At 44.3% G+C, this 24,274-nt stretch overlaps 1 long non-coding RNA gene across 1 annotated transcript; it reads left to right on the plus strand.

Annotated features, from left to right (window-relative positions):
- The first annotated feature begins 202 nt into the window (after positions 1-202).
- Positions 203-23,903, plus strand: LOC137159152 (uncharacterized). Its single transcript, XR_010921555.1, has 3 exons — positions 203-606; positions 22,359-22,411; positions 23,649-23,903. It is a non-coding gene; the product is annotated as an uncharacterized lncRNA (long non-coding RNA).
- Positions 23,904-24,274: the final 371 nt, after the last annotated feature.

A 24,274-nucleotide genomic window follows, 5' to 3' on the forward strand; every position in this document is an offset into this window, starting at 1 on the left:
GTTAACAGTAGCCTGAGGGCTCAGTTAGCCTACCTTGCTGCACCTGGAGATTGCCTCAGACATGCTCTGTGATCAGACCCAGCTGGGAAAGCTCCAAGGCAAGGCCTAAGCCAAGCTGCCAGGGCAAAGAAGGGTTAGTGATCCCTTGCTCTGGGACAGGACCTCTGGAGAAGCTGTGGTAGAAGTAACTGGGGGAAAAGAGCTAGGTGGCAGGGGAATGGCCCTAGGGGTTCGTGTTTTGCAGCATGAAGGAGTTCCTGGGGAGAGCCCAGGGGGTTGAAAAGCTCAAAGCCCCACATGCAGAAGCTACTGGAGCTGCTTTTGTTTTGTTTGAGGTTCCCTGTGTTCTGCTGGGGACTCTGGGCTTGGGAACCAGCTGCTCTGAGAAAGCAGCAGAACTGCAGATGCGCCCTGCAGGGTGGAAGATGCTGTGTGAATAAGAGCTGTGCGGGATGTTCGTATGGAACATCAGTACCCCGGAAGCTATGGGACTTCAAAGTGACCTTGCTGGAGGGCTGAGAGAGACCCCACCCTAGGACCAGAGTAGCTGCAAGCGTGGATGAGTCTGCTGTGCTTTCACCTAGCCGAGCCTGGGTACGCTGGCGGGTGAGTCCCTCTTCTCCAATTATTAACAGTTATTTCATAAGACTGAGCTCTAAAAAAACCCAGAGAGAGCGTGTGTTGATCATATCTGATACAGCAGGGGCTAGCGTTGTTTGTGCTTTACCTCAGTTGCTAAAGGCTTTGTGGGTAATAGAGCATTTTTGATCCTCACTGGGGTGCTGGCCAGCGGCTTGTTGAGGGTGGCAGGAGTTTTCCTGGCCCTCCCTTTTCTCTTTGTCAATATAACTCTTACCTCTTTGACTATTTAAAATGCAGCGCGCCCCTGAGCTGTGACGTGTGTGCTGTCTCCTGCTTGGTTCCCGCTGCTCGGGGCAGCCCTGCTGAGAGGCAGGGGGAAGCAGCTGAGTGTATTTTGTACTTTTATATGCCAATGATGTGCTGCCAACGTTTTAAAAGGGGACCCCTTCCCCCCTTCCTCTCTGTTCCCCTCTCAACCCTGTAGTCTTCCCCCACCCTGTCCCAGAGAAATCCCCCCAAACCTGCAATCCTTATCCTAAGGACAGTGCAATGATCAGTCTGTGCCCAGCTGCTGCTCAGGTCTAAAGTGAGTAAAATCCTCTCACTGGACCCAGGCAGGGCCAAGCACCATCCAGCCGTTCATGCCATTGAGCCCAGCTGGTGTGTGGGTCCTAGCAAATGTTTTATAGGCCATATGCAATGCCTATGTCAGGGCACATTGGGTGGGAGGTGCTAGAGAGGCAGTGCTGGCCCCATGGGGTTAATAGCTAATCCCCCGTATAGTCTATTCTGTTTTGTTTTGTATTGTTTTAGCCTAGAGTGAGCTAAGCCTTTAATGGTTTGTGTTTGCTGATAATTAGCACAGGTGAGAAATCCTTACTGAGCAATATAGAGCACAGCTGTGAAGGGGATCCAGGGGAAATGAAGGTGAAGAATCTGCACTGCTCAGATTCAGGCTGCCTCACTGTAGGTTCACTCGGGTGAGAGAACAGCCCAGGCATCTTGCCCCACGAATGTCCCTGCACAAGGAGCAGCTGCACTTTGCTTCCCTGCCCTCCTGAGGGCCAGGACTCGTGCGTAGTTAAGCAGGACACTGCTCTGTTCCCCCGTGCAAAGCAGGTAGATGCTGCACCATCTCCCTAGATGAGAATCCCTGAGCCTGGTGGTGTTAGACCTACTGTTGGTTCACCCTGACATAATGCCCCAAGTCAATGCCATGGTGCAGGTGTAACATTCTGACACTCCCCCTCTCCAGCTCAGCTGCAGCTCTGTCAGCCAGCTTTTCAAAAGGGATCAGTGCCCATTTAGGCACCAAGTCAAGTTTAAGACACCGTCCCCCCCAAAGGGCACAGGTATACCCCCACCCAAGGCTACATTCTTGTGCCAAAACAACAAAAATGGGGATTTCTTGTCCCCAAATGTAGCCACCTGGCTCAGCTGCCCTGGCTGACTGCCCCTAAGACTGGCCCAGGCCTCTCCCCTCCTTCGGGTGGCAGCAAGTTTCAGAATTAAGATGGATGGTGCTGGTCACTCTTTGAGCTATTGTTTCAGGCTGTCTGCAGACTCAGGCAGGCAGCAATTACACTTGGATCATGTTCTCGCGGTTGCCTTTACATCCGTGCAGCTAGGAACATTTAAAAACAAAAAACAAAAAAAAAACCAAAAGCAGAGGTTCTGTTCTGATCAGGTGACTCCAGGAGCAGGAGCTTTAATCTGACCCTGTCTAGGCATTTAGGTAAATAGGCAGATTTTCATAATAGTTCAGCATCCATTTAGGCACCAGACTTTCAAACGTTCTCGACACCCATTGTTCTCAATGGGGGGCACTGAGCATATCTGAAAATCTGCCCTAGGAGCCTCGTGTTAGATTTTTGTCTTAACTTGCAATGCTAAGTCAAGATTTGTCAACCTAACTTTATAGTGCTTTCATTTCAGAAATAGAATAACCATGCCCTATTGATATCAAGTGCAACAGGTGAGACTGAGCGAGACCCACTCAGAATACCCAGCAGCCTAGCGGTTAGTGCATTCTTTTGAGACCTAGAATTTGATCAGGGGTCTCCGTTCTCCCTCAGGAGACACGGATTGAATTGGTGTCTCCCACAGTATGGGTAAGTTCCCTAACCACGGGGCTAAAGTTTAAAGTGCGGCCTTCTCCCCCACTGCTATTTCACGTGGAGTTAGGCCCTTTCAGAGCACGCCTACTGGATGGAGGCCCACAGGAGATAGCAGGGGCAAGGCATCTCTTCACCTGGTGTGAGATCACACAGGCTTAGGCATTAGATAGGTGCCTAGAGGGAGGCAGCAGAACCTTAGGTGCCTATGGGACATTTCCAGCCAAACAAATAGGCACTGAGCATATTTAGGCACCCACAGCGTGGGACTGCAGCCCAATGGGGATTTTATGGCTCACAAAGCCCAGTTTTAGGTGCAATTAGGCACCGAAGTCCCTTGGAGCCTACGTCCCTTGCTCCTGGTTTCAATGGGAGTTCGGTATCTAGGTGCTTTTGAAAACCCCACTGTGCACCCATCTGCATCTTTAGGCATCTAAAGACCTTTGTACATCTGGCCCTCAATGACTTTAGGAGTGCTGCTGTCCCGTTGAATTTTAGTGACACTTCAGCTGCCTAGTGCCAAAAACTTCAGAAAATGAGGCAGGCTGCCTGAGTGTTGTTGCTTTATAAGAGTGGCATTAAAGTGGCAAAACCCCTCTGGTCTAGAGGCAGTTACCCCAGTTTAAGCCCTTTTATGCTAGCATAACTGCATCTACATTAGGGTTTATATTGGTAAAACCATGTTGGCAGAAAGTCACCCTGCAGATGAACATGGCTGTACCAGTAAAACTTTGAAGTGATGTCCAGGCCTGAATCACTCAGGTGTGGTGAGGGTGAAGGGGCGGGGGTTAAACTTGACCCGAAGCAAAATGGATTTGTTGTGATGCTGCAAGGTGCATGTTAGTTCTGAGCTTCCAGAGACTTGCTGGGCAGTACTGAGTACTCAGTCACTTCTGAGGTCTGTTCCTTTGCTGGGTTTGAGGACCTCCGCTTGTTCTTTTTTGGATTTATGCTGCTTTCCACCTTTACTCTTCCTTTTGGTGTTTTGTTAAGAGCTCTTGTCTGGAGAATTGCCTGAGAGCTGTGGGCTTGCCCTTGCATCGCACTCTTTGGAGGTCGTTTACATCTCCCTGGGGTTGGATTTTTTTTTTATTATTTTAAAGATTTAAAAAAAAAAAAATCCTCATCTATTTACAGAACAGCATTTGGGGGAGATATTCAAAAGCAACTAAGATTTAGGAGCATAAGAACTGCTGACTTTCAATAGGCCATGTACTCCTTCAGTGGTCCTCACACTTTTTACCGGTGCCCCCCCTTTATCCCCGTCCATGTCCCCCCACCCTACCAGATAGGGCCATGGACTTGGCCGGGGGCTGCAGCTGGGAGCAGGACAACAGTCAGGGGCCTGGAGGCCACAGTCAGGGGGATGGGAGTTGGGACTGTGGCTGGGTGCTGTGACCAGGGGCCAAGGCTGGGCCAGGCACCTAGGCTGAGCTGGGAACCCAAGCCAAAGGGCTGGGCCTGGAGCAGAGCTCGGGGCAGAGAGGGGATAGGTGGCACTTTCTTCCCCACCCCCCAGGTGGGCTGGCCCCCGGCCCAGCTGTGTCTCCCCTGAACATTCCTCCGTGGTCCAGAGGTGGGTACGCCCCACGGTTTGTAGATCTCTACCTTAAACCCTTGGATGCTTTTGAGAAATCATCGCTTTTATAATCATAGTGCATATGAATAAATCTCGCAATAACACCGTGATCTGTCTGAACGTTATGGTTTCAAAGACTCCATTTGGTCCCGTGCTGAGACCAGCATCAATTCCTTGGGAGGGGCTCCCTCTGTATTGAGGCCGATCGACTGTACCTGGGTAGCTATTTCCCGGTTAGTTCGCTCTAATTTGAAACTAGGTTTGTGTGCCATGGTTCCAGTGGCACTCTGGGTTGGACGCAATCTGGTAAGGAGGACTGGGAGTGTGGGGTTAAGTAGTGAATAGATTTCTCAAATAGGAAGGATCAAAACCTAAGTAAAGCTTTTGAAGGCCTGATCCAAAATCTCTCCACTGATTTCAGTGGCTTTCACAGCAGACTCTAATAGCGCACGCTAGTAATCTTGAACTAAATGCAAAATTTGACATGGAGCCAACTGAGTGAAACCAGAGCAAGGCTGGCTTGTCCCTGTGATTTGATGTAGGTCAGACGTCTAGCAGCTCCAGCTTTGCACATATTGCAATTTGATATAGTAGCCGAAGAGAGGCCAGCTAAGAGGGAATTGCAGTAATCAAGTTGTTTAGGGGGTGGGGGAAGAGAAATCAATGTTCAAACCAGGATTTCAATTTTATTATGAGACAAACACAAGCAAAGACAGGCAGCACTCCTGAGATAGAGCTGAAGCTGGTGCGGAGGAGGAGGAGGATGGGAATGTGATATAATTCAACAGGCCAGTCATGGTTCAAATTAATCTCGAAGCTGAGATTTGATCAAAAAGTTGTCTGACAAAAGCAGATGGAAATGGCTGTTAATTATGCACCTATTTAGATGGGTAAGTATCCTCATTTCAAGTTTGGGTGCATTTAATTATGGGAGACTTGATTACATCTCGTTTTCAATGTCAAGTGGCACTAGAGGAATCAGAAGCCCAAGGTAACAGCATCAAAAGAGGTAAAAGCAAAATAAATCTATAGAGCAACCGAGAGCTGCTAAGGGACGCTGACATTCTGTAATGGATAATAGCATAAAGGCCACCATGGCCTATGGATTCTGAATAAACTCAAGCCTGGTACATCTCCCTGTGCAGTAGCCTGCTGGGCTGAAGTGGGAGGGGGAATGAACAAGATAATAAGGACTAGTCCCTTAGCGGGGCAGCTAAGACCTAAATCAATCTGATGCTGTTCTTGAAATACCAGCATACGTTTCCAAGCATTATATTAAAATTTCATGATCAATAGTGCTGAAAGTTGCACTACATAGAGGCTAAAATAAGTGCTGACAATTCACTGGTATATGAATGAAATAAAATGCTGTCTGCTGGCCTTTTTGAAGCAGTGCCATGCCCAGCTTCTTTTCTTGATTAGAAGTTACCTGTCAGATTGGTCCCTTTTTCTTAGGGGAGCATGTTTCCGGAGAGGGTACTTTTTGCTCCGTTGTGTATTTGACTACCAAAAATATATGGCTGCTTATTCAAATCTAATTGATACTATGCAAAACATAGGGAACACAGACTCATTCATTTCCCTTGGAAATGTAGTAATACATCTGGTTCACAGTAGCACATAGGCTTCAAGCAAAATCAGGACCCCACTGTGGTAGGTGCAGTAGAAGCACAGTAAGAAATAGCCTCTGACCTGAAGAATTTAAATAGACAAAGGTAGGAGACCGGGAACTGAGGCACAGAGAGACCAAGGGTAAAAATCTTTAAATTAAGATGAGCTTGTTTAGATACCTCTCAAAGATCCCACTAGGCACCTAAATACCTCTAAAAAATCTTGCCCAAAATGGCTTGCCCACAGGACAGTAGAGCTGTAGGCTTGTCTCCTGGATCCCAAGACTCATCAGAGCGCCATTTTCCCCTCTCCCAATGCTTGTTTGATTAATTAATATTGAGAAATAGGACACGGCTCTTGAGCATCGGAGGCATGCAAATGGGGAAAGATCTTTTGGCCCTGAAAGCCTTCAACCTCTGGCCTCCCTGGAAGGAATCTTGCACCTGGGTAAGGAAAGATAAGAAGAAAGGGCATTCTTGGCAAAAAAGTCATCTTATGAGGTTTCTCTTTGAAGTATTTTTATAGACCCAAGTGATTTGGTGATGGGATTGCAGAGAGATCATGAGTTAAAATTCAGTGTTAAACCCTGAGTTAAAAGTCTGCCACCAATCGGAGGGGCATTAATGTGTTTCTCCCCCTGTCCTCCCCACCCCCCCATACCCTTTGATGGAGTCAACCTACCTCTGTATTTCCCAATCTGCAAATAATGAGGCTGTGGAGTTCACTAAAATATTTGGGAGAGCACATTTTTTGCCTTTGGCAAAATGAGCTAAAGTTGGGTTTTTTTTTTTTTTTTTTTTTTTTTTTTTTTTTAAAGGTTTTTCCCCAATGCGGGGCACACCCGTTACTTCCAAAATGTCATCCCCTCTCTTCCACTTCAGCTTAACATGCTGCTATGCTATCAGACCCAAGTCAATGGGAACATGACTTCAATGAGCTCTGGATCAGAACTTATTTTTCGTTTGTCAAAGAACCAAGCCACCACAATTGGTTACTTTGCTAAAGCCAGTTTTAGGACCAATCCATATTCAGCCATGACTAGTCTATAGACGTAAGCTCTACTGCACTTCATGAATTAAGACAAGTTTTTGTTGCAGCAAACTGATTTGCAGTTACAGATTGGCTGGGTGGGAGAAACTCTCTTGATTTAAGTACCGTCTTGGTCAAAGCTCCCAATATGGAATGTCTGAGTTTTTGTTTCTTGAGAGTGTTGCACCTTTTCCCCTTTGTGACATTTCACCTTAAAGTTGCATTAGAGCGTAAGAGAAGCTTACAGTAATGCAGGCTAAGAGCTACGGACCTTCATATCAATTTAAACACCAAGATATGGGCATACCTTGGCTTAATGTAGAGGCTTACGTGATGTCTCTCGAACTGTGGAATGTAATGTTATGGAATTGCACTAGAAGAAAAAAAATTCATGAACTTAAAGTAACTCTGACCATTATAACCTTTAACACACTTCCTCAATTAACTTGCTTAAGGCCCCAGCCTTAAATAGCAGTTCACAGCTTCAGTAAATTGATTTACCCCAGTGATAGCTGGGGCTGCTGACCAAAACAGTTTTTTTAATTTAGTTTGTATGGCCTGAAATGACTGTTAGCCGTTCTTTACGTGCTTGGACAGCTGCCCAGGATTTGCATAGAAGTATGAAATAAAAAATTCAGTTTTCTTCTATTTGTCAAGGATATGGCAATCTGCAACAATATAACATGCTGTAGGACCTTACTAATTCATGTTAATGGCCGGGAAACCTTCTGCCAGGGACTAGCTTCTGCAAATTAGCAAGCAAGCAAACCAACGCACACAAACAAGGACAGTACATCACAAAACGTACTTCACCCACTTGTTTTGACAATTGTCATTTAAGTTATTTATGACAATACTTCGTGCTGCACGACTAGCAAATGTAACATCATATATCTTGTGTATTTTTTTTAAACTTACTAAAGTTCCCGAAGAGATCACTAGAGCGTTCTGATATTAAATCTTTGCTGAGAAGTGGGGTGATCCCAATGGGAATTTTTTTTTGTGAATTATTAAGGTGGCAGATTATGCAAAATGCAAATTAGCAATGTTCAACACATGTACGAGTGACTGGGGAACCCAGAGAGAATTCAGGGGCATGGACCGTTATGTTGCTATATGTTTTGACTGGTCAAGGCCTCTAAGTGCTGCCTCAATCATTAGAGGCACTTGTTGCAAATCCATATTAAGTGCTGAGCTGAGGTTTGCACTTTAGGCATGAAGGATATAGTACAGAATCAGAGACATGTCGGGCTAGAAGGGACCTTCAGAAGTCATTGAGTCTAACTCCCTGTATTGAGGCAGGACCAAGTGAACCTAGACCATCCCTGACCGGTGTCTTTCCAACCTGTTCTTAAAACCTTCCAGTGATGAGGATTCCACAACCTCCCTTGGAAGCTGGTTCTAGAGCTTAACTACCCTTACAGTTAGAAAGTTTTGTCTAATGTCTAACCTAAATCTCCCTTGCTGTACATAAAGCCATTACTACTTGTCGTACCTTCAGTAGACATGGACCCTTAACATGTTTGAGTCTGGGGGACCTGATAACAGTCTTCAGTCTGCCCCCCTCCCCCTTTCAGGACTAAACATGCTCAGTTTTTAACCTTTCCTCATAGGTTAGGTTTTGTAAACCTCCAATAATTTTTGTTGCTCACTTCTGGACTCTCTCAAATGTATCCATATCTTTCCTAAATTGGGGTGCCCAGAACTGGACATAGTACTCCAGCTGGGGCCTCAGCAGTGTCAAACAGTGGGACAGTTATCGCCTATGTCTTGCGTTTGGCGTTCCTGTTAACACATTCCAGAACATTAGTCATTTTTGCAGCTGCATCCACCTTGTTGATTCACATTCCATTTGTGATCCACTATAACCCCCAGATCCTCTCCAGTGGTACGTCTACCTAGCCGGTTATACCCCAGTTTGAAGTTGTTTGGATTTGTTTTTTCCTTCTTAAGTGAAGTACTTTGCCCTTCTCTTTATTGAATTTCATCTTGTTGGTTTCAGACCAGTTCTCCAATTTGTCATGGTCCTCCTGAATTCTAATCCTGTTCTGCAAAGTGCAGGCAGGTGCTCCCAGCTTGGTGTCCTCTTCAGATTTTATAAGCATAGTTTCCACTCCATTATCCAATTCCTTAAAGAAAATATCGATTAGTACCAGACCTAGGACAGCCCTCCGTGGGATCTCACCAGATATACCTTCCGGTGTGACAGTGAACTAATGCTAACCCTTGAGTACAGTCTTTCAACCGGTTGTGCACCCACCTATAGTAATTTTGTCAAGATGACATTTCTTTAGTTTGCTTATCCTCCCCACAATTGCAGCAGTTGATCTTTTGAGGATAGAATTTTTCTGTACATTTATAACGTGAGGAACTATGTTTCGGCGGGTATGGTGATAGTCTGGGACTTGGGAGATCAGAGTTCATTTCTGTGCTCTGCCTTGACTTCCTGTGTGACCTTGGGCAGGTAATTGAGTCTGCTCTCCATCTGTAGAAGAGAGGTAACAGCACTTGACTTCCTCACAGGGGTATTATGAGCTTTCACGAAAAGTTATTTGGGTACTCAGGCACTGCAATGATGGGCATATAAATAACTAAGATAAAACAATCAAGTCCACGTTTTTGTATACCTGTCTCTAGAGTTTTGCGTCTAATTTCAGGTCCATACATGTAGTCTTGACAAGTAGAGTCACCTATTTGTGTCAGAAGCTATCCTCCACCGCTGTACCCAGCAATTGCTTTAGTGATATACTGTCTGTGACAGAGGTGGCAATTTCCTGCAATATCCTTGAACAAACCTTGTTGAATTAAGTAGAAGTATCTCTGGAGTTGATTAACCTTTGTCTTCTGATCATCCAGACGCACAATAGTACATTGCATTTAATGCAATGTGGCACTATACGTGTGAAGGGGTTTTCTGGGAGGCATAAGATCTGGGCTGTGGTGAATGCAAAGTCTCCACCCTTAGTTATGCAAAAATCCAGCCCTTTGAAGCTACAGCCTGGTAAAGGGACCGTTGTCTGCTGATTATCTGTTCCTAAGCTCTGGAGATCAATGGCCCAGGCTGCATTAAAGAAAAGACTAACCTATGCATTGGTGTGCTTGTTCATACCTAAACTGTTCTGAATTTGTAACCACAGAAAGACCCTTTGGGGGTTTGAAGGACTGACTCTGACCAGAGCCTCTGCTGGAATTGGGCAGAGGGGATAATCTCTCTAGTATGCTTAATAGCGTGCGTAGGTTCTTTTATTGTTTTCAATGTTTTCTTTTGTCATGCTTTCATTTTAGGAATAAATGTGCTTGCTTAGAGCTGTGTGGTAACATAGAGCCATGTAATTATGCTGTTTGTAGCCTCTAAAGAGAGAGCAAAGTACAGGCACTGGCTTGTTTAAGCAGTCTGGTTTGCTGGGGATAACCCAGTGTAGGCGGGGAACTGTGCAGCCTGGAGGAAGAGAGTCTATGGCTGAGGAGCTCAGAACTCCAGTCATGGCTGTTGCTGGCCCATGGAAGGGGAATACAGGTGCCATTGCACTGAACTGTGATATTTCTGGTCTCCGAAAAGCTTGTTACTTTTTCAGATACACGGATCTCTTGTATCTGAAAAGAAGGTATGTGATGTCAGCTCCACAAACTATTATTCCTGTGATTGTGGTTTTGGGCCTACAGTCACTATCAGCTCACTGTGTTAGAAGCAGTACTGAGGTGAAATGAAGAGGGTCCCTGTCCCAGTTTTAAGAAAATGCCATCCTGATGAGAATTCCTTGTTCAAAATTTTGACCTGCTCTCTAAAAGTTACTATTGGAGCATGTCAAAATTTAGAACTCCTGTTCCATGGGAAATTCTGACATTAAGAATTTTTCATTCCAAATCAGACACACACAACCCCCAAAGAAATGGAATTTCCCATGAAATAAAACTTTCATAAATATTTCAAGTCAATCCAAATGTTTCATTTTGACAAAATTGAAGCATTCCATTCTTCCAGTGTTTTAAAAACTTATAATAAACAATAAGAGAACATTTGAAACCAAAAGTTGCTTTAAAATTTAAAAAAAAAATTTGAAATGTTCCTTTCCAATATTATCAAAATGGCACAAAGCAACCCCGTGGAAATGCCTTTTTGGCGGGAGGCGGCATGTGTTCAGGGGCGGCGGGGTGGGAGAAATAGAATTTCACTATCAACTTACCACAGAAAGTTTTGACTAAATAACATTTTCCGATGGAAAGACATCCTGTCAGAAAACTTACAATCAGCTGCAATTTAATAAAAGTAACAATACCCTTTTATTTCATTGAGATGTTTCAGGATATTCCGGCTTAGAGAGAGCACTCAATGGAAATTGCTGATACATAAAGGGAGGGAACTCCTATTCTGCACACTGACCCAAGGAAAGCTTGTGTTAAATAGATCAGTGAAAAGTTACAAATAAAAGAATTGAATACCCATCGCTCTTCTCTCCACTGCACTGCTGTATGAAGCAAGACCCTCTGTCCTCTTCAGCCACACCCAGCATCATGACATAACAATAGCAGCTACTCAACAGCAACTACAGAATTTTGGGGTGCTGGCATGTCCCTTAGGGCCTGAACCAATACCCACTGAAGTCAGTGAGTCTGAGTTAAGCTAGCTGTGGATCAGGCTTTTAGTGAGGGGAACTGTTTTATAGGCCAACTGCTATGGCTCCTCTAAAAAGCCCCCTTGCCTTACATTTCAATGAGTAGCATATCATGTGCTGCATGCTTAGGCTATATCTACACAGGAAATCTTACAGCAGCACAGCTGTACCAATGCAGCTGCGCCGCTGTAAGATCTCTCATGTAGCTGCAGGAGAGAGCTCTCCCATCGACATGATAAAACCACCTCCACAAGCATCAGTAGCCATGTCAGGGGAAAAAGCTTTCCCACAGACTGAGTGCTGTCCACACCAGCGCTTCTGTCAGGGTAACTTACATTGTTCGTTTTTATCATGAGTTCTGTGGTATTTGTTTTTCTTAAAGCCCCAGCTGCTGGGGTCCTGTTATTACATGAGTATATCTGCTTTCAAGTTTCTAGCTCTCATGATGGCAGAAAAAAAACTTAGAGGCACGAGTCCCTAAAGGCTAAAGAACCAGAAGGCAAATAAAGATAATCCACCATTTATTTTAAAATCGAATGGCTTTTAAGTCAGTCTCATGATGTTTTGGGGAGCCCTGACTCATGATTTTTGAAAGCTTGGTTTGCAAAGCTAGGAATATTGTATTTTGCTCCTAGTGTGGCTGGGTTATGTATAACTTGTCATTACAACAGTCACAAATAATACATAAAAACCAGGGTGAAATTCTCCTCTATTGCAGTGGGCTCAGGAGTGTTCTTGATTAAGGTTGCACACAAAGTTCTGTTCCAACCTCCATTCCTCCCCCTCCTCTCCCCTCCACCGTCTTTTCTTCCAAACAAATTATTTTGAGGCTGACATTTTTCATGCTTGTCTCAGCACCAAAGGTGGATATTTTTTTTTAAGTTTGAGCAAAATGAGTTGTCACTTTTCAATTAAGTGAAAAATGTCTGAATGTGAAATATCAGAATGTTTTTGCTCAAGGGGGGAAAAAAATCCCCTCCTCCCAAAACACCCCTCCCCGCCCCCAGCTAAGGATTTGATGCATTAAACTTAGCATGACTTATACAACTCTGTGAGGACTAGACTGACCCAGCCTTGGTGGAAGGGCAGTGCATACAGCATTGACCAAGGGAGTGTCCTTGTAAGGCAGTGTGGTCTAGTGCAGAGAGCACTGTACTCCAACTCGGGAGATGTGGGTTACATCACTTCTCTCTGCCCTCCTCCCCCCCTTGATTAAATAAGACCATCCTCCTTTGTCTGAAGTGCTTTGAGTTCTGCTGGGGAAGCACTCCAGGGAGCTAGGTGGTGTGCCTGAGGTGCACCTTTCCTCCAGAATCCCCTGCTGCACTGGGCAGGGGACACTGCCCCACCCTCTTCAAGGTACAGCAAACTCTTTGCGCACAGCTCTTCTGGCCAGCACCTTGGCCTGAATTGTTTTCACTCCGCAGTCTGGAGCCCTGGACACCCCCTATAGGAAGTGTCCCTTAGCTCCACTCCCATGCTATACCTTGCTCCCGTATTGTGACTAGGACCCCTGCCCCGCAGCCCTACTCCTCCACTGACCAACAGTGGCAGGGATCCCAACCACAGGAGCCAGCTGCTGGGCCAGAGTGGGCCAGCCTGGACCTCACCTGGCCGCTGCTCCCTACCTCCAGGTGGTCTGGGATCTGTCATAGCAAAGAGAGGGCTTAGTCCCCATCCACCCTTTTGTGAGAGGGTCCTTTCTGAAGCCACTCCAGCCTCATTAATTTTAGCCACTTAAAATCTCCCTCTCTCTAGTTAATGACTTGTTTTATCTGAACCAGTGTGCTTGGATTAAAGTGTTTGGGAATCTCCATTTGAGATAACAAGATCTGTGCATATCATTTTCTATCAATAACATGACAGACTTTATATGCACTTAGGTTGTCCGGGAGAGGGCTAGGCAGTACAAGAGGCACATCCCCTGCAGTGTAATTCCAGAGTGGCTGGCCATAGCATTCAAACAGTAAATCTGAGAGTGAATTAGATGCTGGAGGCTGTGTGAGAGCAGACCAGGATTCACTAACAGCAACGCAGTGTAAAAGGCACCCCAGGTTGGAGAACTGAGGGGAACATACATAGCTGTTCAACAGTCCAGATTGTATCTTGGGGAATGTCACAATAGTGGCATTACAATATTTTCTGTCATGTTATCCTTCCTTTTCCTAATAGTTCCTGACATTTGTTACCCTTTTTGGCTGCTGCTGCACATTGAGCAGGTGTTTTCAGAGAATTATCCACAATGGCTCCAAGATCTTACTGGAGTAGTAACAGCTAATTTAGACCCCATCATTTTATATGTAATGTTTGGGGTTATTTTTTCCAGTGTGCATTACTTATCAACATTGAATTTCATCTGTCATTTTGTTGCCCAGTCATCCAGTTTTGTGAGATCCCTTTGTAACTCCTATCTAAATCCAAAGCTGACTACAGTCTTGAGTAATTTTGTATCATTACCACCTCACTATTCGCACCCTTTTCCAAATCACTTACTAATATATTGAATGGCACGGGTCCCTACATATTCTTGGGGGACCCCACTATTCACCTCTCTCCACTATGAAAACTAACCATTGATTCCTATCCTTTGTTTCCTATCATATAACCAGTTACTGATCCATGAGAGGACCTTCCCTCTTACCCCAGGACTTCTTAATTTACTTAGGCGCCTTCGGTGGCGGACCTTGTCCAATGCTTTGAAAGTCCAACTACACTATACCCACTGGATCACTCTCATCCACATGCTTATTCACACCCTCAAAGAATTCTAATAGGTCGGTGAAGCATGATTTCCCTTTACAAAAAGTGTTTGACTCTTCCCCAACAAATCATGTTAATCTGTGTGTCTGATAATTATGATTTTTACTACAGTGTCAACCATTTTGCCTGGTACTGAAGTTAGGCTTACTGGCCTGTACTTGCCAGGGTCACTTCTGAAGCCTTTTTTAAAAGTTGGGAGCACATTAGCTATCCTCCAGTCATTTGGTACAGAGGCTGATCTAAGTGATCAGTTACATACCACAATTCTGCAATTTCAGAAGTCCCTTTAGAACTCTTGGGTGAATGCCATCTGGTCCTGGTGACTTATTACTGTTTAATGTACCAATTAGTTCCAAAACCACCTCTATCAACCTCAATCTGAGACAGTTCCTCAGATTTGCAACCTGAAAGAATGCTCTGGTGCAGAGATCTCTCACAACCAATGCAGTGAAGACCAATGCCAAGACTTAATTTAATTTCTCCACAACTGCCTTGTCTTCCTTGATTGCCCCTGTAGCACTTTGATTATCCAGTGGCCCCACTGATCGTAAGGCAGACTTCCTGCTTCTCATCTACTTTAAAAAAAGAAAATGCTCTTTTTGTCTGTCTTTAGTTGCTCTTCATATTGTAGTTGACTTGCCAGGGTTTAAGTTTCTTTCTATTTTCCTCACTAGGATTTGACTTCCAATTTTTAAATGATGCCTTTTTGCCTCTAACTGCCTCATTTATGCTGCTGTTTAGACATAGTGGCAAGTTTCTGATCCTCTTTCTGTGTGGTGGTGGTTTTTCTTCTTCTTTAGAGGCTCAACTAAATGTATACCCCATTACGGTAGTTTAAAATGGTCTCCATGCAGTTTGCAGGCATTTCACTGTTCCTTTTAATTTCCATTCAACTAGCTTTCCCCTTTTTGAAGTTAAAGGCTACTGTGAAAGGGTTCTTTGGCATTTGTCCCCCTAAAAAGACGTCAAATTTCGTTTATGGCTGTGATTGAGTGGTTCAGCTGTATTCACCCCTTGTCCTAGAGTTCAACAGGATCTGATACTAAATCAAGAATTATCTCCCCTTGTGGGTTCTGGGACAAGCTGTTCCAAGGAATTTTGAAGTGTCTAGAAATTTTATGTCTGCATTCCTCCCTTGAGATTATCTGGGTATGTCACATGAGGATAGGTGAAATCCCCATTATTGCATTTTATCTGTGGTGATGACCTATTGAAGCAGGAGGGAGTTGTCACCCCTCCTTGTCTAGCCAATTACACTATTGTTGATCAATTGTCCACCATTGCACCAACCCAGAAAAGTCAGACAAAGTATAAATTCAAAGCGACTTGGAAGTGATACGAAAGACAGGACAGCAAGGACATGGCCTTGTCGGTGAAAAAAGACAAAAGATGGATTCATTATCACAGGATGGAGAAAACCCCTGCATCTGTTCACTGAGGAGGTACCTTGATGAACTGTGCTGCTTCATCGAAGTTTGGATTCTGGCTCCTTGAGGCTAGCAAGCACTGCAAAAGACTGAACTTTGGGATGTTATTCTGCTTTGGGTACGTCTACGCTGCAATTAGACGCCCGCAGCGGGCCTGCTCAAGTTGACTCAGGCTGATGGGGCTTGGGCTGCAAGGCTGTTTAATTGCAATGTAGACATCCAGACTCAGCCTGAGCTCTAGGAGCCTCCCAGCTCTCAAGGCCCTAAGCCACTGTAGTTAAACAACCCCTTATCCCAGGCCTCACGAGCCTGAGTCAGCTGACCCAGGCCAGCCGCTTGTGTCTAATTGCAGTGTAGATGTACCCTATGTTTGCTGGGAAAGGTAAATAGTGTTTTATGACTTTGTTTTGGATGTAACCATTTCCCTCATGCACTTATTTGTGTTTGAATCTTTCTTAAAATAGATTTCCTTTTTGTTTCCCTGTAAGTGAACTCAAGTGCTGTGTTTGATACAGGAGCAGTGGGCTATGGTTACAATGGGGGATGCTGTTCCCTTGGGAACGGGGGATCTGGGATTTCTATGGGCATCCAGATGCTTTGACGGGACTATAAGACAACAGTGGATCTATTGTCAACTGGCGGGGGAGGAGGGTGTAGCCAAGAGGAGACAGGCTGATTGCGTTAGAGAACCAACGCCCAGCTAGCATAGGCAAGACTCCCTCGTGCTGGAGGCAGGTAACAAAAGGATGTGTCTCAGGCCTGGATGCCCTGAGAAATGTTGCATCCTCCCTATCCACTTTCTACATAGGTAGGGCCACAGCACCTGGCACTAAGATATTTTTCCTCTCTCCCTTTTTTCTCTGCCTTGTCCATTTAGAGTGTTAGCTCTTTGGGGAATAGACTGTTTCTTACTATGCTTTTGTACAGCATCTAGCACAATAGAGACAGGATCTTGGTTGGGATTCTCTTGTTCAAAATTATTTCTATTGCAGCATAAAAATGAGCACTACTGTACGTGCTAGTACCCAGGTTCCTACTTAACTGTGGGTAAATGCTGACTCTTACCTCAGGGGTATCTGAGATTCCATCATTTTCTCTGTACTTAGAGTCAAGACATAATTATGGCAAGTGTGTAATGGAAAATACTGTCTTTGTAATGATGACAGCTGCATTGCATTATTTGCAAGGATTTCCTCTTCCAAATCATATGGAATTAAACATCAGTGATTCTGGGTTTCTCTTCATATTTTAATTTAATCTATAGCTGTGAGAGACTGGTTAAAATATGCCTCTCCAGCAAACTCTCCAAGCTTGTAAACCTTTGGAGAGTGTAATTAATGTCCTTGGAGACGCTTCCAAGGGAGAAGAGCCTTCCCCCCCCCCAGGCTCACAAGCTCAGTGTTCTACTGGTTTTCCTTAGAAATAGAAAGAAATCCCATTTCAAAATAAAACCTAGAGTTATTGGCAGCTTCCATTCTCAATGGGAATACAATGAGTTTTCAAGGTGTGGGGTTTTGGTTTTTTTTTTTTTTTTTTGTTTAAGTGAGCAACTAGACAGATTGTCTATCAAATTTTGGGCACAGTAACAGCTTGTGTGAAAACCAAGACTATGGAGGAGAGAGCTTGTAACGTTATGAACAATGTGTAATCGCATATGAAACAGGGCAGGTCATCCCACACTGTCTTCAGAGCATACTGGGTCAAACCAGGGGCCCACCCAGTCTGTCTCCAAGAGGTGGCGGAACAAGGCAAGGACTTTGGTAGTGAACAGTTACCGGCTAATTGGACTCCAGGGAAAGTTTTTGCTTCTAGCTCCCAAAAGCCATGGTTGCCCATAGAGGAACTTGAATCCTGCTCCTTCAGTTTAAAAGCCTGACTGAGCTATCCAGACACCTTAGGGAGCGCTTCAGTCAAGAGGTTCATAAATAGGTGTGCAAATCTAAATAAGTCATCTGACTCACGCCCTTAGCCTCCCCAAAAGTACTCGATGCCATCCGGTCCCATTGTTCTCAGTGGGAGATGGTGGGTGCTGAGAACTTTGGAAAATGCTGCTGCCTACATGTAGATGCCTGCATGGCAGCTGAGCTCCCTTAAACATCTGTTCCAGCGCCTCCATTACCCTTTCTTTCTGGCTGACCCCAAACTAAAAAAATCATGGCTCAAAAATGTCACGATAGGAGGGGAGAGTGAGTCCCTTCCATCATTCTTTTGATGTTTACCATCCCAGAGAGGGTGTTCTTCAAATCAGCAAGCAAAACACTCTAGGACCTTCTGTTCCTGAAGACACCCCCATGCCCCCAAAAGACTTTGCAATTTCTGCTGGTTGGCAGGGTTAGAAGAGAGAATCCCAGTGACCATTCTGGTCTGAGTCTTTTTTCACTGTAGTATGATGCCCTAGAATCAATTCACTGGTCTTCTTAATTAAAAACTTTTTCTTAAATAAGAAATACAATCTTCAGGTTCAATGAGTCCTTATAGATGCGTCGTGCGTTTTTCCTCCTATTGGATGATACCTTCTTATTATCTTGTGGTCTGTTCCAGCCAACATTTCCATCAAGCTCTCATTTGACAAGCTGATGGCTAGAAAATAAGACGGGAATTCTCTGTCCTCATATTAATGTGAATATTTATCTGGGATCTGCATACAGGAAACCTAGCATTAGGCTACATAACAGCAGCGCTTGATCTGTTATGCCTCCGATTACAACAGGAAGCAACAGTAGGTGTCAGCCTCTACTGGACAGTGGTAGCCCATCTTTACTGATGTTGCGTGAAAGGTGATGTGGCCTACTTGATAAAGCACTGGACTGGGACTCGGGTGATCTGGTTCTGTTTGAGTCACTGACCTGCTGTGTGTCTTTGGGCAAGTCACTTCACCTATCTGTGCCTGTTTCCTCATCTATAAAATGGGCACAATTATGTTTCTCTTTTAAAGTACTTTTGAGATCTACTGATGAAAGGTGCTACCTAACAGCTGTTTATTACTACTATTCTGGTCCTTTCCAGGTCATTTTATATCCTGCTTGAAAATTCAGGCTCCTTGTTTTTCATGGTTTTTGAGTGTTGTTTTTGCAAATTTAGCTATGGGAGAACCTTCCATTTAAGTAATAACAATACACATTTTATTAACCATGTGGACACTTTTTTTTTTCCCCCAGCACCATGTTCAAAACCTAGGTAAGCAATGAATTATACTGCAAACTGCTGAAATTATTTCATTGTCAAACATTGGGATTCTAAATGATGCGAATTCATTTTTTTTTGGCTGAATTTTTTTTAATTGAATGTTGAAATCTCAGCATCCACATCATTTGACTTTTCAGAAGCAAGCTTCAGAAAGGATTTTTCTCAGTTTCATGTGTATTCAATTAAGTAATTAAATAAACGCAGTATAAACCAGTTGGGTCAAATTCATCCCTAATGTATCTCCAGTGATGTCAATGGGTTTACCTGCAGGGTGAATGGTACCCATTTTATTGACTTGTAGCCATGGTATGTAGTTCATAACACACAATTTTATTTAAAGATTTCAGAGCACAGGAACAACTCAATCTAGTACCCCTGTGCAGTAGGTATGCCCATTTTGCAGATGGGGAAACTGAGCCACAGAGGCTCAGGGCCAGCTTGGTAAAAGTGCTTAGCACACACAATTAGGGTTGGCTTTTCAGAAGAGCTCAGCACTCAGCAGCTCCCTTGAGAATGAATTGGCTGTATTTTAAAGAAACCTTATTGAGGGCACAGGAGCTAACCATCCCGATGTGCAGAAAGAATAGCAAATGTGGTAGGCATCCAGCTTGGCTTGACAAAGAAGTCTTTGAGCTTAAACACACAAAAGAAGCTTACAAGAAGTGGAAGCTTGGTCAGATGACTAGGGAGGATTATAAAAATACTGCTCGAACATGCAGAATGAAATCAGGAAGGCCAAAGCTCAATTGGAGTTGCAGCTAGCAAGGGACGTGAAAGGGAACAAGAAGGGTTTCTACAGGTATGTTACCAACAAGAGGAAGATTAGGGGAAGTGTGGGCCCCTTACAGAATGGGGAATGCAACCTAGTAACAGAGGATGTGGAGAAAGCTGAGGTACTCAATGCCTTTTTTCCTCTGTCTTCACAGACAAGATCAGCTCCCAGACTACTGCACTGGGCAGTACAGAACGGGGAGGAGGTGAACATCCCTCAGTGCTGAAGGAACAAGTTCAGGACTGTTTAGAAAGATTTGACATACACAAGTCTATGGGGCTAAATGCAATGCATCCAAGGGTGCTGAGGGAGTTGGCTGATGAGATTGCAGAGCCATTGGCTACTATCATTGCAAGCTCATGGCAATTGGGGGAGGTCCCTGATGATTGGAAAAAGGTAAATATAACACCCATCTTCAGGAAAGGGAAGAAAGAGGATCCAGAGAACTACAGACCAGTCAGCCTCACGTCAATCCCTGGAAAAATCATGGAGCAGGTCCTCAAGGAATCCATTTTAAGGCACTTGGAAGAGAGGAAGGTGATCAGGAACAGTCAGCATGGATTCACCAAGGGCAAGTCATACCTGACCAACCTGATTGCCTTCTATGAAGAGGTGACTGGCTCTGTGGATGTGGGGAAAGTGGTGCACATGATATACCTTGACTTTAGCAAAGCTTTTGATAGTCTCCCACAGTATTCTTATCAGCAAATTAAAGAAGTATGGGTTGGATGAATGGACTATAAAATGGATAGAGACCTGGGACTAGATCAGCGTGCTCAAGGGATAGTGATCAATGGCTCCATGTCTGGCTGGCAGCCGGTCACAAGTGGAGTGCCCCAGAGGTCGGTCCTGGGGCTAGTTTTGTTCAACATCTTCATTAATGATCTGGAGGATGGGGTAGATACAGAGGGACCTAGACAAATTGGAGGATTGGGCCAAAAGAAATCCTGATGAGCTTCAACAAAGACAAGTGCAGAGTCCTGCACTTAGGATGGAAGAATCCCATGCACAGCTACAGACTGGGGACTGACGCGCTAGGCAGCAGTTCTGCAGAAAAGAATCTGGGGGTTTCAGTGGATAAGAATCTGGCTATGAGTCAGCAGTGTGCCCTTGTTGCCAAGAAGGCTAATAGCATATTGGGCTGCATTAGTAGGAGCATTGCCAGCAGATCGAGAGATTGATTATTCCCCTCTATTCAGCATTGATGAGGCCGTATTTGGAGTATTGTGTCCAGTTTTGGGCCCCCCACTACAAAAAGGATGTGGACAAGTTGGAGAGAGCACAGAGGAGGGCAACAAAAATGATGAGGGGGCTGGAGCACATGACTTATGATGAGAGGCTGAGGGAAGTAGGTTTGTTTGGCCTGCAAAAGAGAAGAATGAGGGGGGATTTGATAGCAGCCTTTTAACTACCTGAAAGAGGGTTTCAGGGAGGATGAAGCTAGGCTGTTCTCAATGATGGTAGATGACAGAACAAGGAGCAATGGTCTCAAGTTGCAGTGTGGGGCGGGGGGGTCTAGGTTGGATATTAGGAGGGTGGTGAAGCACTTGAATGGGTTACCTAGGGAGGCGGTGGAATCTCCATCCTTAGAGGTTTTTAAGCTGCAGCTTGACAAAGCCCTGGTTAGGATGATTTAGCTGAGGTTAGTCCTGCTTCAGGCAGGGGGTTGGACTAGATGACCTCCTGAGGTCCCTTCCAACCCTCATCTTCTATGATTCTATGAACTATGGGGGAGCTGGGAACTGAACAGTTCTGAAAATCTGGCTACTTCCTATAAATGCCAAAATCTGTGGTGGGTTCTTTTGAAATCTGGCCATAAATTACTAGCTCCAGGTCATATAAGAAGTCCAGAGCAGATTGTTCACAATAAGAAGCAACTTGCTATCAGCAGGGGGTATGCTCAACTTCCAGTATTAATCTATATGACCATCCCATTCGTTTTTTATGAGACACATATTTAGCTAACAAATGAGGCTGATCAATATTCTGTTGCATCTCATTTACAAATTCCTATTAGGAAGGGTGCACATCGAGGTCGCAGTTTAAAAAGTCAACATTTATCTACAGTTACTGATAAGTAATATCTGAGGTGCTATTAGCAACTGGAAACTTCAAAGGGACTCAAGGGAGTTAGAGGTGACATTTTTGACTTTCCATGAGACTTTTAGGCTCCTAAATGACTTAGGAGCCTAAGTTAAAGGTATTTAAGCAATTAGAGGCAGATAGACACCTAGTGGGATTTGCAAAAGCACCCAGCCACCTAATTCCCACTGAAGTCAGAATTAGGCACTTAACCTGCTTAGTTCTTTATCTGCATCCTTTGATGTTTAAATACCTTTGGAAAAACTGGCCCTAAGTACAATTGAAAGTCAATGGCACGTTGTCTCCCAAATCACTCAAATGCTTCTGAACACTTTTAACCCAAAGGGGATGTTCTGTTTGTTCTCAGTGTAGGAGAAATCTGTGGTGTCTCAATTATGCTGTGTAGTACCTGCTGTCAAATATCAGAAGAAGGTGGAGGAGAAACTCACTCAGACACTCCCACAGGAAATTTCTTCCTGACCCGTTAGTCAAAGAGAACCCTTCCCCAAACTTTAGTTTCTTGTTAATGTTTACTGTAACTCTGGCTATTTTTGTCAACTGTATAAATATTTAATCCTTTTTTTGAACCCTGCTAAAATCTAGGACTCAATCAGCTTATGACCATGAGTTCCACAGACCATCGGGACACTGTGAAGGTATGTTCTTTCATCAGTGCTTATGAATTTGTCACCTTTCAATTTCATGGAATGCCCTTAGTTCTTGTTGTAGGAGTGAGGGTAAATATAAATGTATCTACTTTTTCTGTATCAACTTTTGTCATGTTCCCTTTAATTTGTCTCCCCTCTAAGGTAAATAGTCCCAGTCCTTTTTTTTTCCCATCTCTCGGCATGGAAAAACTCATATGCTCCCAATCACTTTCACTCCTCATACCTGAATGCCCTTTATTTCAGCTATAACTTGTTGGGGAGGGGTGACCAGAATGGAACACCAGTCTTACAGCTGAGCGTACTTTAGCACCACATCAACCAAGTCTATCTTCTCCATTATTCTTAATTCCATTATTTATACCTTTTTAAATATTTTGTTTTACTGATCACTGCTATTCACAACAGAGTCATGGAGCTGCCCATAGTAATGCCCTGGTCCTTTTCCTGAATCAACTAGTGATAAATATGCCCAGTGGCCTGAGAAGGGATGTTAGGTGGGTGGGTTCTGAGTTACTACAGAGAATTCTTTCTAGGTGTCTGACTGGTGAGTCTTACCCACATGCTCAGGGTTTAGCTGATCGCCATATTTGGGGTCCGGAAGGAATTTCCCCCAGGGCAGATTGGCAGAGGCCCTGGGGGGGGGGGGTCACTTTCCTCTGCAGCATGGGGTACAGGTCACTTGCTGGTGGATTCTCTGTACCATGAAGTCTTTAAACCATGATTTGAGGACTACAATAACTCAGTCATAGGTTAGGGATCTATTACAGGAGTGTGTGGGTGAGGTTCTGTGGCCTGCATTGTGCAGGAGGTCAGACTAGATGATCATAATGGTCCCTTCTGACCTTTAAAGTCATCTGAGTCTGTAATATAGTAAGGTAGAACCCAGCAAATTGTATGATTAGTTCAAATTATCTTCTCTGTGTTACGTTCTATTTTTAATTTCATCCACCATTGTGTTGCCCATTCACCTACCTCTGAAATTGCTCATGGTCCTCACACCCCCCCCTGATAGTTTTACATAGTCTGCCAATTTTGCCATCTCACTGTTCACCCCCTTTTCCTGATAATTGAACAACTTGGCTCTCGGTGGAGAAGTCGGAGACTAGACCACATCCACCATCAAAAGCAGTAGCAGTGACAAGAATTGGGTGTCTGGGAGTCCTCACTCTCTTGATGAACTGCACCTGGCTTTAGAGATTAACGTGCCACTGACTTGCATTTGCAGCACTGTCATTATCATATGTTAGTGACCTCTGGCCCCATGGAGCTGGCATACCCTTGACCCTGAGAGCCTTCATCTTCCAGTAATGCACGTAGAAGGAAGCCTAGGATGTGGAACACCAAAACTCACATTGACTTCAGTGTGGTCAGGATTTCACCCCAGGTTCTTCTTAAGAGATTGGAATGCTAATTATGAGGAGAGAACTGCTGGCTACTGAGAGCCCTGGATCATTATGGTGAATAAATGCCCCATTTTAATCTGTAATCTACTTTGTGTCCTTTTCTTATTGTAGCCCAGTACAAGCTCCATGAATCTCTGAGGGTTAAGTAAATTGTGTGTGTAAGTTTACGGGGGTGGTTATTTACAATGATACAGTGAATTTAATTTGAATTGATCTTCAAAGGGGTATCAACAACTGCTTCATCTTTCAGGGGACATCCCCTTATTGGAGTGGGGTTGTTTTTTTTGTTTTGTTTTAAATGAGTGATAATTAGAGAGGACGTTTGGGTGAAAATGGCATCTTGGAGCCAGTTTGTTAATTCAGTGTCTGTACATTACTAAATGGGAATAGCCACATCCTGAATTGATCCTAACTCATCAACACGTGCTGAAAGATGCACATAGCGTGT

Source organism: Emydura macquarii, unplaced genomic scaffold, assembly GCF_026122565.2.
Source record: "Emydura macquarii macquarii isolate MOO-44397 ecotype Brisbane River unplaced genomic scaffold, CSIRO-AGI_Emac_v2 contig_1790, whole genome shotgun sequence".
Classification (NCBI taxonomy): domain Eukaryota; kingdom Metazoa; phylum Chordata; order Testudines; family Chelidae; genus Emydura; species Emydura macquarii.